The sequence below is a fragment of the Sitophilus oryzae genome, unplaced genomic scaffold (genome assembly GCF_002938485.1).
Source record: "Sitophilus oryzae breed Bouriz unplaced genomic scaffold, Soryzae_2.0 scaffold_1625_pilon_pilon, whole genome shotgun sequence".
In the NCBI taxonomy this organism is placed as follows: Eukaryota; Metazoa; Arthropoda; class Insecta; order Coleoptera; family Curculionidae; genus Sitophilus; species Sitophilus oryzae.
In genome coordinates, this window is record NW_022146309.1 from 89,701 (window position 1) to 105,178 (window position 15,478).

The window sequence follows — 15,478 nt, forward strand, 5'->3', positions numbered from 1 at the left end:
TAAGTCTAACTAAACTTTTAACTTTTTATTTATGTTCTGTCTTAAACTCATTATTTTTAATTAATTAAAAAATAATGGAATGATTCTTATATGCAATTGTTAATGATTTTTTAAAAATACATATCATAAAGTGTAAAAATCACAGTAATCCGTTTTTATATCTCACTGAAATATATCACTTAATATTCACCAAAACTTTTCCAAAAATAAACAACAAGTGAATAGGCACAAATACTTCACTAGAACGTCTAAATATAAATGCTGTTAAGGAATACAAATTCAAACTAAACAAAAATATATGCATGTGGCCTTCTTCATTTGTATATCTTCTTGCATTCCACTTACAAAAAAAGTCCATATACAGTGAGTCTAAAATATGTATTTTGGCCAAAAAATAGCTTCTAGAAACCATAGTGCATCACTAAACCTCCCATACCTTTTTAAATTTTTAACCCCTAACCTAACCTAACCAAATTTGGCTAAAATCGGTTTAGCGGTTTTTGAGTTATCGTCTTACAGACAGACGGACAGACGGATTTATGACCCAAATAACTCATTTTGAGTAAAATTAAAAAACCTTTTTTTTTTGCCGATCTTAATAGCCTACCATACCTGTTGGTACGGTCTGCTAAAAACGAGATTTAGTATGTTAATATATGACATAAATTAGGATTAATTGACGTATTCAACTGTTTTTGGCCGTCAAATCTATTTTTCCAAAGCTTCTTGACTAAAAATTAGTGTTTTTACCACAACCATAGCACCCTAATTTGAAATTTTTGAAATACAATTTTTTTAAAGCGAAAATGTCAAAAGTTCACATATGATATGTCATTCTATTCAGAATGTCATTTTCTATCGAATAAAGTAAAAAATACCGAGGGTGCCATTTAACAATCAAAAGATGTATCCATTTCCGGTGAAACAGAAAGTGACCAAAAACAATTGAATACGTCGATCAATACTAATATATGTCATATACTGACATACCAAATCTCGTTTTTTTATCTGAAAAAATAAAAAAGTTATAGGGGTTAGCCACTTTTGACACGCACCCGGTATACTATACTATATCCGTTTTATTATTTTTATTATTCGTTTAAAACCCTTCGTGCCTTTGTTCTGCAGATATCAAACTTCCACTTTTTTTCAAATATCGATATATTGAATAATGTAAATCGTTTGAGTTACCTATAGTTATCAAAAAGTAGTAGCAATTTTGATGCTAGAATGTTTGTAGTGTTCATGCCCATATCTATTATTACCGGGGGATGCCAAATTGTTAAGTCCCGCACCGGTTCAGCTGCCTAGAATTTTTTGAACCCTGAAGAAAATAAGGCGTTTTAAAATCAACACCTAAGACCAGTTTGACCGTTTTCTGGGATGTTGTGATGCAATTTTGAGATCCCAACTCTCTTAGTGACGATGAAAAGAAAGATGTTGAGACCCATCTGCGATCATTTTCCATTGTTTTATATCGAAAATAGAAATTAATTGCTTTTCCTTACACAATTTTAGCAAATAGAATAAACCGTGGCTAGAGAAGGCATTTTGTTAGTCCTAGGGTGTTCAAGCTTAACAGGTGAATGCCCAAAAGTTTCATTTCAATCGGCTAGTATAAAAACGGAACAAAGGCCCGTTAAAGGGTTAATTGAAGAGCATTCAAAATTGGAATTGGCCTTTGCAAGTACTATGAGCTCTAGGGCTAGTGGGAGTAGGGATGCTGCTGTAATCGTTGAAACGTTAACTGAAAGTCCATCGAATAGCACTGACTTTGAAAAATTAATGAATGTCACCAATAAACAGTTTGGCAATTTTCCTCAAGACAAAAACATCCAAATGATGTTTTAGTTAAATAAAGCATGACGATATTATGCAAAAGCCTTTTTTAATTTCTGATAACTTCTAATAATACTAAGTGATTATTACTACAATTCAATTCATCAGCAGGCGGCATGTTATTATTCATCTAAAAAGTTTTATTAGCTCGAATAATAAATTATAATACACGTTAGACGTTCTGAAGATATCAAAAGATTTACATTTTTATTTTTTAGAATTGTCCCCAATTGCATTTACTTTCAAAGTTATATTACATATAACAATTTTTTCGTGTACTCGCTATTTAAGCTCGTGTATTTATATAATTCGGTTGTTTGGGTTTGTCTCCGATGGTGGCAGCACCTGCGGAGAATGCCACCAAACCTATACAAATAGTAATAATATAATACAGATTCTTATTAACTTTTTATTTAACATATTTGAGATACAACTGTCGATAGTTTTGTCTTTGATACACTGACAGGAGTTGAATTTAGACTTTCATAGCTTCGACATGACAAAAATAAAAAAAAAATCATTGTTAAATCTTACTTAATATTTAGTGTCTTATAAAATAATTATTTGTAGTCTGCTCCGGGACTATTGGCAAACACGGCACAGGTATATCCCCGACATTTTAAAGCGACATTAAAATCTGCTTTCCTTTTGTTACTATTTTCACTCCATCCACCGTTTTCTTCGTACGCGAGCCGTACGTCACGTCACCAGATCTGGATAACGAGACTTTCCAGAGTCATGGATGGAAGATATAAGGAGGAAAGAGCGTGGTCGGGCCCTCCCCATCCAGTTAATCCAAAGACGGTCGACAATCCGAGGAATCATCAGTGAGATCCTTTAGGATGAACCTTAATGAGTCTAGGCGGTCGTGGAAATGTAGATCTGTATGGTGGCACGTTAGAATGGGAATAAAGATAGTTAAGTATGTTAAATGTGTAGTTAAATAAAGTTAGATAAAGCGTTGAAAGGACCAGACTTGCTTATGAACTAAGGGTAATTACACACTAACAGTTATGTTTTCGTCGGTGTTGTAAATTACACAGACGTAGCAAAATGTGTAGTTTTTAATTTTTTTATGTAATTTCAATTTACTATTATACATTTTGACCCATTTCGGTTATAACTGATGATTAAGGATCGAGGTTTTTGCAAGCGTAGACTACTTTTTCGTTAAACTTACGATCACAAATCAAAATTGTCATACCTTCTTTGGTTTATGAGATATAAGGTGAAATTGTGTAACTTTTACATGCAATGTAATGCATCGGTATGTTAATCAGTTATGAGAAGCACCAAAGTACTTTTATTTAAAATATTAAAAACTACAAATGATAGATGAAAACGAAATATGGCGACGAGCTGAAAATTATCTAATTTTGTGTATGTCATATTTCTTTCTGAGGAGCATATAGAATGTATGTTTCTATATTCTATTGATTTCAATCTAAACAAAAAAACTTGTATAATATTTATATAATGACAAAGAAATCTGACTACGCCACTAGATTATTTGGAATCAATTTATAAGGAGTTCAAAGATTCAATGTTTACAATTTTGCCACGTATATAGGGAACATATTTAGTATAGCACAGTAGGTCCCAGAAAAAGTTACCAATCTTTGCTAAGACCACAATTGTTTATGTTCAGTACTAACGAAGATATCTGGCAAGGACATTAAAATTAGCACAACCTGCACAGTAATGTAATTAATAATTTTAAAGTTTTTATTTTTAATAATATTATTTTTAATAATATCATGTAGTTTCAACATAGAAAAGTTGACTCCCACTGACTCCAATACCAAGAATGTACAACTTTGAGAAAAACCACAATCGGAAATAAAAAAAAATAGAAAGAGAGAAAAAATGACTAAAGGAACGTTCAGATGCTTCCAAAACAAAAGCAGGAACAGGGATAGGAGTATTTGGACCAAAAACCAAATATTTCAGACCAATGCGCACCTACCCTAGTATCCCTTAGGCAGAAATTTACGCTATCAAAAGCTGCATTCAACTTATTTTAGACGGCAACTAAAGAAAACAGGAAATAGCCATCTTATCCGATAGTCGCATTAGCAGCATTAAAATCAATCAACTCAGTAATCCTCTCTTTGAAGTTGGCCAAAGAATGCACAAAGAAGCTGAACAAATTCTCCTACTCGGGGTGCCAGCCTACTAAGGGATAGAATGTAATGAAAAAGGAAACGTTCTAGCTAGAAAAGGACCGAACTCTCCACAACTGGAGCAGAACCGTTCTGCTCTCCACCTCTGGAAACCAACTTAAAGCGGAACCCGAGAACCTAGAAGACTCTCCATACCATGTTACTGTCTAAACTCTGCAAAACCGTCTCAGAGACTAGATTTTGTCAAAGCCCTGAGACTGTATGATGAGTTATAACTCAAGAAAGGGGGACTCACCCCTCCGATAAAAACAACAATCAACAACATGTGTTAGAAATAAATTGCAAACAAAAAAATATTAAGTTTAATTAATGTGTAAATAAACTTTCATGATATACCTACCTTTTTCATTTTCATGGCATACTTCAAAAATTTTATGCCTATACATTCTTTTACGGTTACTATCTATAAAACTGGACTTTTATACAAAAAAAAACAAGTTAAATATTTTAGTTCGTTAAATTATATTAAAAAATTGGTCAAGTGAGAGTCGGACTCGCGCACGAAGGGTTCCGTGCCATTATTATAAACTTTTTTTTCGATTTAGCTGAAATTTTGAATGCGCGTATAAGTAATTTAAAAAAAATTGAAGAAACACATTACTAAAAATTGTATTAATCAATAATGAATATGTAAAAAGTAAAAATAAATATGTTAAAATATGTAAAAATTAAAAAAAAACGATTAAAAAAAGTCGCCTTGACTAGGATTCGAACCTGCGTTACTACGGCTCCAACGTCATAACAGCGTCCTAACTGTCCTAACAATTCCTAACTTTTTAACCACGCGGCCACCGAGGACTTGAAATATTCTATGTAAAATTCTTACTTAAAAGATTATGTTTAGTGAAAGTACTTTTTTATTTATAAACATTTATTTAGTTCCGTTTTTAGTATTTGTTCTTATAGCGGCAACATAGATACATTATCTGTAAAAATTTCAACTGTCTAGCTCATAAGATAGAGCTTTGTGACAGACGGACGGACGGACGGACGGATAGCGAAGTCTTAGTAATAAGGTTCCCGTTTTTACCCTTTGGGCACGGAACCCTAAAAAACGACTAATAGATAAGCACTTCAGTGGCAAGTTGATTAGAATCACTTATTTTTGTTATTTTTGCTGTATTTTGAAAATTGGAACTATAAGTGGATAATTGTCAAAGAATCGTTTTTATAATAATTTAATAAAGTGAAAAATGATAGATACAAAAGTGGAAGGCACCAAATAATTATAATTTTAAATATTATTAGATTCAAAATCTAAGGTCAAAACTAAATGTCACCTTAACTTATTAGGTAAAAAATCACATATATGTCTGTAAAATTACACGTGTTAAAAATTGAGGATAAGGATAAAATTGAGGATAAGGATAAATTGATGATAAGGATAAATTTTACCAAACTCTAGAAAATGCTCTCCAACGAATTCCGAAGAACGAACGAATTATCTTGCTAGGTGACTTTAACGCCCGTGTCGGTAAACAACAGGAAATATGGCCTGACGTATTGGGAAAACATGGTATGGGAAACGTAAATAGCAATGGTGAACGCTTATTAACAACATGCACAGAGTATAATCTTTGCATCACCAATACGTGGTTCATGTTGAAGGACAAGTTTAAAGGTACCTGGAAACATCCCAGATCAGGCCACTGGCATCAATTGGACCACGTAATCGTTCGAAGGACGCATCTAAAAGATGTTAGACTCACAAAAGCCAGAATAGATGCCGAATGCGGCACTGACCACCGACTTTTAATTTCAAAAATGAAAATCCAGTTAAAACCCAAACATCCACACTGTAAAAAACAAAACAACATGACCAGATTGAACGTACGGGGTCTAGAGAACAACAATACCGCCGACGCCCTCCGGGAAGCCATCAAAGAATCACTTCCACCGATAACTTCAATCTCAATATTGGAAGCTGAACAAGGCTGGACACAATTAAGGGATGCGATTCATAAAACCAGCGAAGCTGTTCTGGGAAAGTCCAACAAAAAGAAACAACCAGACTGGTTTAACGAAAATCAACCTAATATACAGGCTTTGTTGGAACAAAAGTATAGAGCACATCAAGCAGTTACTGCAAATCCACACAACCCAAGGCTGGTAGACAACTTTAAAGCAGCCAACAACACGCTTCGGAGAAAACTACGTCAACTAAAAAGATAACTGGTGGTCACAGAAAGCTAATCAGATTCAAGAGTACGCCACGCATCACGATTACCGTAAATTCTTCGAGGCTGTAAAAAGTGTACGGCCCAACCAAGAAGGCAAGCTGCCCAATCATGGCACAAAATGGCGAACTTCTAAAAGAGGAAGAGCAAATCAGAAACCGCTGGAAAGAGCATTACAGCCATATCCTTAACCAAGAAAATATCCCCAATATGGAAGCGCTAAACACAATACCTCAGTATAACAGCCTCGATGTATTACATATCCCAATAACAGAACAGGAAATAAAGGCCTCCATAAAACAGCTTAAAACAACAAATCAGCTGGCTGTGACGCGATTCCGGCGAAAATCTATAAGTGTGCAAGTAAAAACTTATTGGTCATCTTAAGGCTCTCTTCGATGTCATATGGGAAAGCGGAGAGGTACCTCAGGACTTTTGCAACACAAATATAGTGAATATATTTAAGAACAAAGGAAGTGCATCAGACTGTGGAAACTACCGGGGAATTTCACTCTTGGCTATCGGCGGAAAAATTCTTGCAAAAATTATGTCAAACCGCCTGCAGCCACATGTAGAAAAAATCCTTCCAGAATCGCAAACGGGTTTTCGCACTAACCGCGGCACCGTCGATTCCATATTTTCCATCCGCCAACTATAGGAAAAAGTAAAAGAACAGCAGTCTAAACTTTATGTTGCCTTCATCGACCTAACAAAAGCCTTCGACTCTGTAAACAGAGATGCACTTTGAAAAAGCAATTATGAAAAAGTTCGGAGTACCCAACAAATTTCTTACAGTGTGTAAAAGCCTCCATAACAACAACCAGTCAAGAGTGTCACATCATGGATCACTAAGCGATCCCTTCCTGACAAATACAGGAGTTAGGCAGGGATGTGTCTTAGCGCCTCTCCTATTCAACATATTCATGGCAGCGCTCTCCATTATAGTGGACAGCAAACTGCAGGAGAGGGGATTGGGCATTAGATACAGATATGATGGTATATATGATAGTTGCAAAAACTGTACAGCAATTACAAGAAATGTTGAACACCTGGGCATACGAGGCTTTGGGCCTTAAGCTAAACATCGACAAAACTGAAATAATGTGCACTCCCCCGGAAGATCACAACAATGCTATAAAAATCGGAGAAGAACTACTGGAATATGTAGCGGAATTCAATTATCTCGGCAGTTTGATTTCGGAAAAGGCCAATATCGACTCTGAAATTCAGCACAGGATTAGCAGCGCTTCAAGAGCATTCTGGAAATTAACAGACAGGGTTTTTTACAACCATGACCTGAGCACAAAAACGAATCTTGCAGTGTACCGAGCAATAATAATCCCCACCATGTTATATGGGAGCGAAACCTGGGTACCGTACCGCCGACACATGAACGCATTAAACAAGTTGCAACAGAGACACGTCTCAAACGTATCGGTTCTTGGAAAAGCTAACTGCGAGAGTATTGAAGTCATGGTTACAAAATCCCGACTAAGATGGGCTGGTCACGTATGCAGAATACAAGAAAACCGCATACCAAAATCACTGCTTTACGGTGAGCTTGTAGACGGTAAGAGAAGGTCAGGTGGACAACTCAAAAGGTACAAGGACATTTTCCACGAAAACTTAAAGGGGATTAATGTGCAGAATGAGTGGGAAGTAGCAGCTCACAATAGAACTCAATGGAGAAGAATTGTAAACTCAGTTAACAGCGAGAACCAAAAAGTTAAGAGGCAACAAAGCAATGAGATTTTTGAATGTCCGGAGTGCGGTAGACAAATAACATCACGTATTGGGCTTTTCAGTCACAGAAAGGCTCATGAAAGAAAACGCCTTGCGTGACCATCTTCTGATGCGTGTCAAATACTCGTCAGCGAGTAATGGCAGTATGTATGTATATGTATATGTTAAAAATAACTTTTTTTTGGTAACAAGTTTACATTTTATCCAACTCAACAAATCTAATAGTTTTCCAAAAAAATATAGCAGACTCTCAAGCGACGAAACAGGATACAGTAAGACGTCAAGAAACTAGACAAAAAAGCTCCTCATTGCCGATATAAATGACCAATCTAAAAAGATGACGTTAGAAAGATAATATGGAGCAGAGCGTTCCGATTTATGTATGTAGGTTGGGAAAAAGAGAGCCATATACGTTTATGCATATATGGGGTTGTAGTACAGCTTATATATTTCTTATATGCATGATTTCGCTAAAGATAGCAGCAAGCGAGGCGTGAAATTATGCCATTTTGAAGAATAGGGGATGATTTCGTATGCACAACCCTCGGTTTTTACATAAAAATGCGACGAGTTAATCTTGAGGCACGAAATGGCGTTATTTAAAACCGGCAGAATGGCAACAACACATTTGCAGTATTTTGGTAAGAGTTACTTTCAAAATATTACACGCTATTTAGTAGATGATTATAATTAACTTTAGTTAACAGCCAAAAATTTAATATTTTTGTAGTATGTATATAGTACTAATAATTACAAACTATAGAATTATTCAAATACCTATAACATACACAAAACTAATTGTGAAATAGCTATGATAATTATGTTGTTAGTGGGCAATTATTAATGTAAACTATTCAAAACAAATTTTCAATTTAATTAGTACTAAATTAATGGATTACTATTATTTATTGTATTACAATATATCGATGATAATTATGGTGAGGTCAAGCCCTAGACGTCATTTATTTAACCCGTACTCGGTACCGCTTTTTTCAATGGCACTTACTGCCAGTTGGTCTTCAAAAGATTGTAATTTATTTATATATTGAGTAAAAATGATTTTTAAATGGTGTAGTTTAAAATTTGAGAAAAATAATTTTTTGAAAATAGATTTGTGCTCGGATTTGTGTATTTGCAAACATTCTATCCTTTTTTAATTTTTCTATAATTAGTGTTAATTTTGATAAGTTTGATATCAATTTTTAGTATATAACTTCTAGAGATTAGAAATGCGGTATTAGAAAACTTTTACTGAAATATTTCAACTTATCTGTCCAATGTTAACTCTCTATCTCTCTATCTCTCTCTCTCTCGCTCTCTCTCTCTCTCTCTCTCTCGGTTGTCTCCATAATTCCCTGTCTAGTACTTCATGTACGATGTCAACCCATCGAGAGGACGAGCGGTCTTTTGGTCTTTTTCCTGGAACCGTACCCTATATAATAAGTCTTTCCATACAGTCAGCATCCTTCCCCATAACGTGACCGAAATATTTAAGTATTCGTGACTATATAGATTACATTGGTGATACATAGGTTTTATAGACTTCGAGAAGACGTTCGACAGAGTTCGACACAAAAAACTAATCGAAATATTACAATGAAAGAATATTGATAGTCGAGATATAAGATTGATAGCGAATCTGTATTGGGAACAGACCGCTAAGATCAGATTAGATGATGGTTTTTCTGAAAATATACAAATACAACGAGGTGAGAGACAGATAATAGAGAAAATATGCAGAACCTACTTCAAAGAATAAATGTATCCTGCAAACAATATGGGCTGAATGTGAATTTGAAGAAAACGAAATTTATGATTATTACAAAAGACCAAAATATAAATACTTCAATATAAATAGACAGCACGCCAATAGGAAAAGTCCTACACTACAAATATTTGGGCACAATAACCTACCCGAACAAATGCAAGAAATAAATCCAGGATTGAGAGAGCCAGAAATTCTTTTTTAAAACTAAAGAAATGTTTTGCAGTAGAGATATAAACATAAATTTAAGAAATTTTTAAAAATCTATGACTTCTGGTGTTTCCTCGTTTTCCACACAGAATCTGCATGTAAAATATTAAATTGATGCAAATAATGGTATTCTCAGCATTAATTTCCATAACGATGGCTTTGGAAAGTATGAAAACGTGTATTCTCCTATTTTAGCAAAATCCACGTACAAAACCCATTCCTGTATTGAAGCTGACCTAGTTCTAAAATAATAAGTAAAATTGACCAAACAATACTCTGGCCAAGCCGTGTTTACACAAAGTACACTAAATTAAGCATCGTTTACAGTACGGACGCAAAGTTGCGTCCTTGTTTTCGACCTGGAGCCAGCGAGCGAACCAACTTTCGGGGTTAACCGTGTTATTATGCGCGGCGTTCGCCATTGAAATTACAAATTCCCATTTGGGCTCCGTGCGCCAATTATCACCACTGGCGGCTCGACGCAAACGAGCCAACTTTCCGAAACCTCTTCCTCCTCCTTCTTCCTTATTTCACCCCCTTCGAAACTCTCCGGGTATATAGAGATATATTTCTGTATATAAAACTTGTAAAACAGGACAGACATTGTTACATTGTAACAATATCTGTCCTGTATCCTAAAGATAAAACACCTCCACTAGAAAGGTCGGGTATTTATGAAATTTCATGTAAAGATTGTAATCAAAAATATGTTGGGCAAATAAGAAGATCAATATTAACTAGATTTAAAGAACATATAGCTATCATAAGATATGGTAGACTGGATAAATCTTGCGTTGCTGAACATATTGTTGATAAAGAATATTGTATAGATATTAATAATTTAAAATTAGTTAAACATGTCTTAAATTACAGGCAATTAGATGCATATAAGAGCTTTTATATCTCATAATTTTTCTATTATACTAACCTATACCTATCTTTAATAGTTTTTGAGATAAGAAATGAAACATGTATAAAATTAACAACATGATCTTGAATAAGCAGATATTTTCAACGATACATCATTCTATTATTAATATTTTATTTTTCAATTTTTTTTCTCTTTCGATTTTTTCAATAATCTACATAGGATTGAATTTAAAATAACAATGATTTGAGCGATTTTAAAACGGAAATAAATTATATTTTTGATCTCTCTGTGTGATATCCAATCGGTTGACTTAGACAGATCGGATATGTCGACTTTCCTTAACCTATAAATCAAAATTTCATCTTTCAATATGTCGAATTTATGATTTAACCAGTGGTTATTCAAGATCACGCTTTTGTCAATTTTACACATTTTTTATTTTTTATTTTAAAAACTATTAGAGATTGGTATAAATGAGTATAGTAGAAAAAATATGAGATATAAGTAGTATTCCATAAAAGTAATAATATATCGGGTGTTCCACCCCGATATTCCGGGTGACCCCGATTATATCGGGGTGATTCACTATCGGGTGTTCCACCCCGATAGTGAATCACCCCGATATAACCGATATTTATTTATAAGTATTCTTTTTTATATTTTTAACAGTTGAATATTGGCACCCTAACTTAAAGGTAAATGGCGCGGCGAGACCTAATTCTTAAACGTAAACATTTTACAGAGGTTTAAATAATGCTTGGGGTCCGCTGGACCCCACCACGCCAGTTGAGGGTTAAATAGTTGATCCTTTTTCATTCTGTTTTTTTGCTTTTGACGACGGGAGCAAATATACCTTCTAAAAACTTTAAGATTTTGTTGCCTTACTTAAATTTGTTTTACTAGTAAGAAACATTGGAAGGTGGCTTCTGTTAAGACGATTACACCACAGCACAGTGTATAATTTGGATATCCCAGGTAGACAAAATTCACCGTGTATATTTAAAGAAAAAACTTTAGGAATGTAAAGTAGACTGTCTAGCTATCACAAAAAATGTATATATTTTGCGACTTGTTTCGTTCGTATTGAGAAGAGTAAATATAAAAATGTGCTGCAAGGATTTTACTTATTTTAGTCCCAAATTTTATCTTAATGTAGATGTGTATAATTAACATTGTGTGCTGAAATTTGAACACAGCAATGGATGTTTTATATCAGGGTAAGTTTGCTTAGTCCTATACATATTTTTATTATAGAATTCCTTTTGTCTGAGTTTGAACAAAACATTTTTTTTTATAATGTGTTAAAAAAATAAAATAACTATAGCTTTGATAGAGAATTTCTAAAAATCCCCGCATGTCCCCGGATTGATTTTGTGCTATGTTATACTCGAACGTTTTAGCAAACATTATCTCTAAATAATGTTTGCGCATTTTTTGCTCATTTTCTTAAATTTCATTTTTTAGATGTCCGATGCACACTAAGTGGAATGGAATTTTTTAATGCGTGGATCAATTTGGCACCAAAAACAAGCAAAAATGATGGTATGTTTAGTTACATTACAACTAAATTTGATGTAACTAATGCTTCATTGGAAAATATAAAGGATATGAAAGTGAAAATTTCAAGGTTTTCCGGAAAAATAGCGGAAAAATATTATGCTTGTTCAAGGAAACGGGAGAGATTTTTAGAGAAACATAGCAACTGGCTAAATGGATACGAATTTACATTTTTTATTCAACAGGCAGTTCCTTGTGCCTCCACATCAGGCATCAACGTAGGTAGACCCAAGAAGGATTTTGAGGATTTGTCTTTTTTAAGAAAAGACGAGTTTCTGACCTTGTAGAAAAACAAAGCACTTGCGAATTAGCCACTGCAACCGAAGTTGCTTTTCGAAAATCAGGTCAAAAAAGTACAGCATCGGCAAAATTCAAAAAAGGTAAAGAGTGTTAAAAAAATCCAGCGGAAACGAAAAGTCGTATGTTATCAAGTGATGAAGCGTTAGCTTATTATATAGAATCAAAATCTACAGTATACACATACAAACAAACAAGAAAATGGTGTCGTAAAGCAAACCATGTGGTATTTCCATCATACCATGAAGTAGTTAAATCTAAAATAGCATGCTTTCCTTCTTTGGAAGAAATTTTTATTACCGAGATTCGTGCAGAAATTAAGTTACAAGCTATTTTAGACTTAACCGCTAAAAGACTTGTGCAAGTCCAAGAAGAAGTTATTGTTAACATGCTGCCCCATTCAAATTACTTTACTTTGATTAGCAAATGGGGATGCGATGGGAGTTCTGGTCATAGTAATTATAAACAAACATTTTCTAATCCTGATTATTCTGATGAGTATTTATTTGTATATAACTTTGTTCCAATACAACTTAAAAATCAAAGTGACGATGTTGCTTGGCAGAACCTCAGAACATCCTCAGCAATGTTTTGTAGGCCGATAAAATTTATATTTTCTAAAGAGACGATTGAGTTGACAATTAGCGAAACAGAAAAAATTAAAGCTGAAATTAAAAATCTAAAGCCTACAACTTGCAGAGTTAACAGCACTGAGATAAGAATTTATCATACCTTACATTTAACAATGGTAGACGGAAAAGTATGCTGTGCGTCGAGCGAAAAAAAAATGCTATATTTGCGGTGCTACCCCTAAATTAATGAATGATGAACCTGGGCAGTATGTTAGCAATCAGGACAACTTCGAATTCGGTTTATCCACATTACATGCCTGGATTCGAATACTTGAATGTCTCTTGCATATTAGCTATAAAATAAATATAAAAAAGTGGCAAGCTAGGACTGAAGAAGAAAAGCAAGAAGTAAAAGCCAGATCAAAAATCATTCAGCAAGATTTTAAAAACAAAATGGGACTTAATGTGGATAAACCGAGACCAGGCAGCGGCTCTTCAAATGACGGAAATACTGCAAGGCGGTTTTTCAAAAATTATAAATTAAATGCTGAAATTACGGGATTAGATGAAACGTTAATAAAAGATTTCTCAATACTTTTAATTACACTTTCTTCAGGATACGAAATTGATATTTTGAAATTTAAAAGGAAATATGAAAGTATACGAACACAATATTTGGATCTTTATTCCTGGTATTATATGCCATGTACACTTCATAAAATCTTGGTTCATAGTCCAGAAATAATCGAAAAGCGATTGTTCCTATTCGCCAACTTTCTGAAGAAGCCCAAGAGGCAAGAAACAAAGACATTCGCAGATTTCGGCTACATAATACCAGGAAAAGTTCCAGAATATTAACAAAGATCTTTTAAATATGTTGTTAGTTTCATCTGATCCCATAATAAACAGTTATAGGCAGATACCTAAAAAAATGCAATCGTTTCCTGCAGAGGTAATTGAATTACTTGTAGCACCCAGTATTGAAACAAAAACCGAACAAATTGAAAAAGTGCTTAAAAAAATTGATATAGAATCCACTAGTAGTTCAAGTTATTCAAGCGAATATTCTGAAACTAATGATGAAGACGAATAGTTTAAATAATAATATAGTTTTAATAATTTTTGGTGAAGACATTTACATGGAATAGTGAGATTTATTTCTAAAATTTTTGTTTCGACATATTTTGTAGAAGGATTTAATTTATTTATTGTTTAGTTGAATAAAAAAAATTAGTTGGTATGATTTTTTAGTTATTTATATTTCTTTAAGAATTGAATGAAACCTTCATTTTCTAGTATTTACATAAAATTGTCATGTAAAAATAACCCCATGTAAAAGCTTTAAGATGTTTTAGAGTACTATATAGCTAAGATACACTTAAACATGTTTTTTGTAATTTGTGTTTTGATAAACATCATTCAAACGACTCATTTTCACTATTATTTTTATACACATATAAAATATTTTACATAAAAAAAGTTTACTCACGTGTTTCAAGCAAATTAAAAAAAAATAAGTAAAATATATATAACTAAGCTTAATACGCTAAACTAAGTTAAATTAGACAATAAGATAATTTTGTCCACCTAGAGTGCCCATATGGAACACTGTGCACAGTGGTGTTTTTCAAAAATTAACTATTTTATTTTTATATTTCTGTGTCTATGAAGAAATGAACTTTTCATCATGGTATAGCGATTCTTTCTAAAGAACGTTCTAAATCCTAAACGCAAGAGAGACTTTGATCTTTTCTTAGTGACGTATTTACCAAAAAAAGCGGACGTAAAAAAAAATAAAAAAAATCCGGGATTAAAATGGATTTGTATCGTATTTTTCAATGGCTTTATGTGGAAACGAGGATTTACGAGGCGGCATTGCAGATTTTTTCAGATGTGTTTTATTGTTACGACAGTATCGTACAACATTCCATTATTAGCTAAAATTCATAGAGAATTATGCACTTTGATTTTACAAGTATGGTATGGCATAATGGATATCGGATATTAATTTTATTTTATTTTATACCCACACAGACTTCTGCGTGGCTTCTTAATATTTTATTTAAACCTACTATAAAATAGTAGTAATGAGTAAAAATATACACCGTTGCTTTTTTTTAATTCATAATAATTACTTTATTTAACCTTTCGGAGGGCGCGCTTTATTTGTTACGCGAAATGTCGCGCGTGGATTCTGAGTTAGACTATGTGTGTATATGGACTGGCGAACGTCTAAAAAATCCATCGTGCTGTTATTCTAAAGC

General features: G+C 33.6%; 1 protein-coding gene across 1 annotated transcript in view; it reads left to right on the plus strand.

The window, feature by feature from the left end:
* LOC115880510 (zwei Ig domain protein zig-8-like) overlaps positions 1–15,478 on the plus strand; it is an 81,465-nt gene that overhangs the window by 33,765 nt on the left and 32,222 nt on the right. The window lies entirely within an intron of this gene.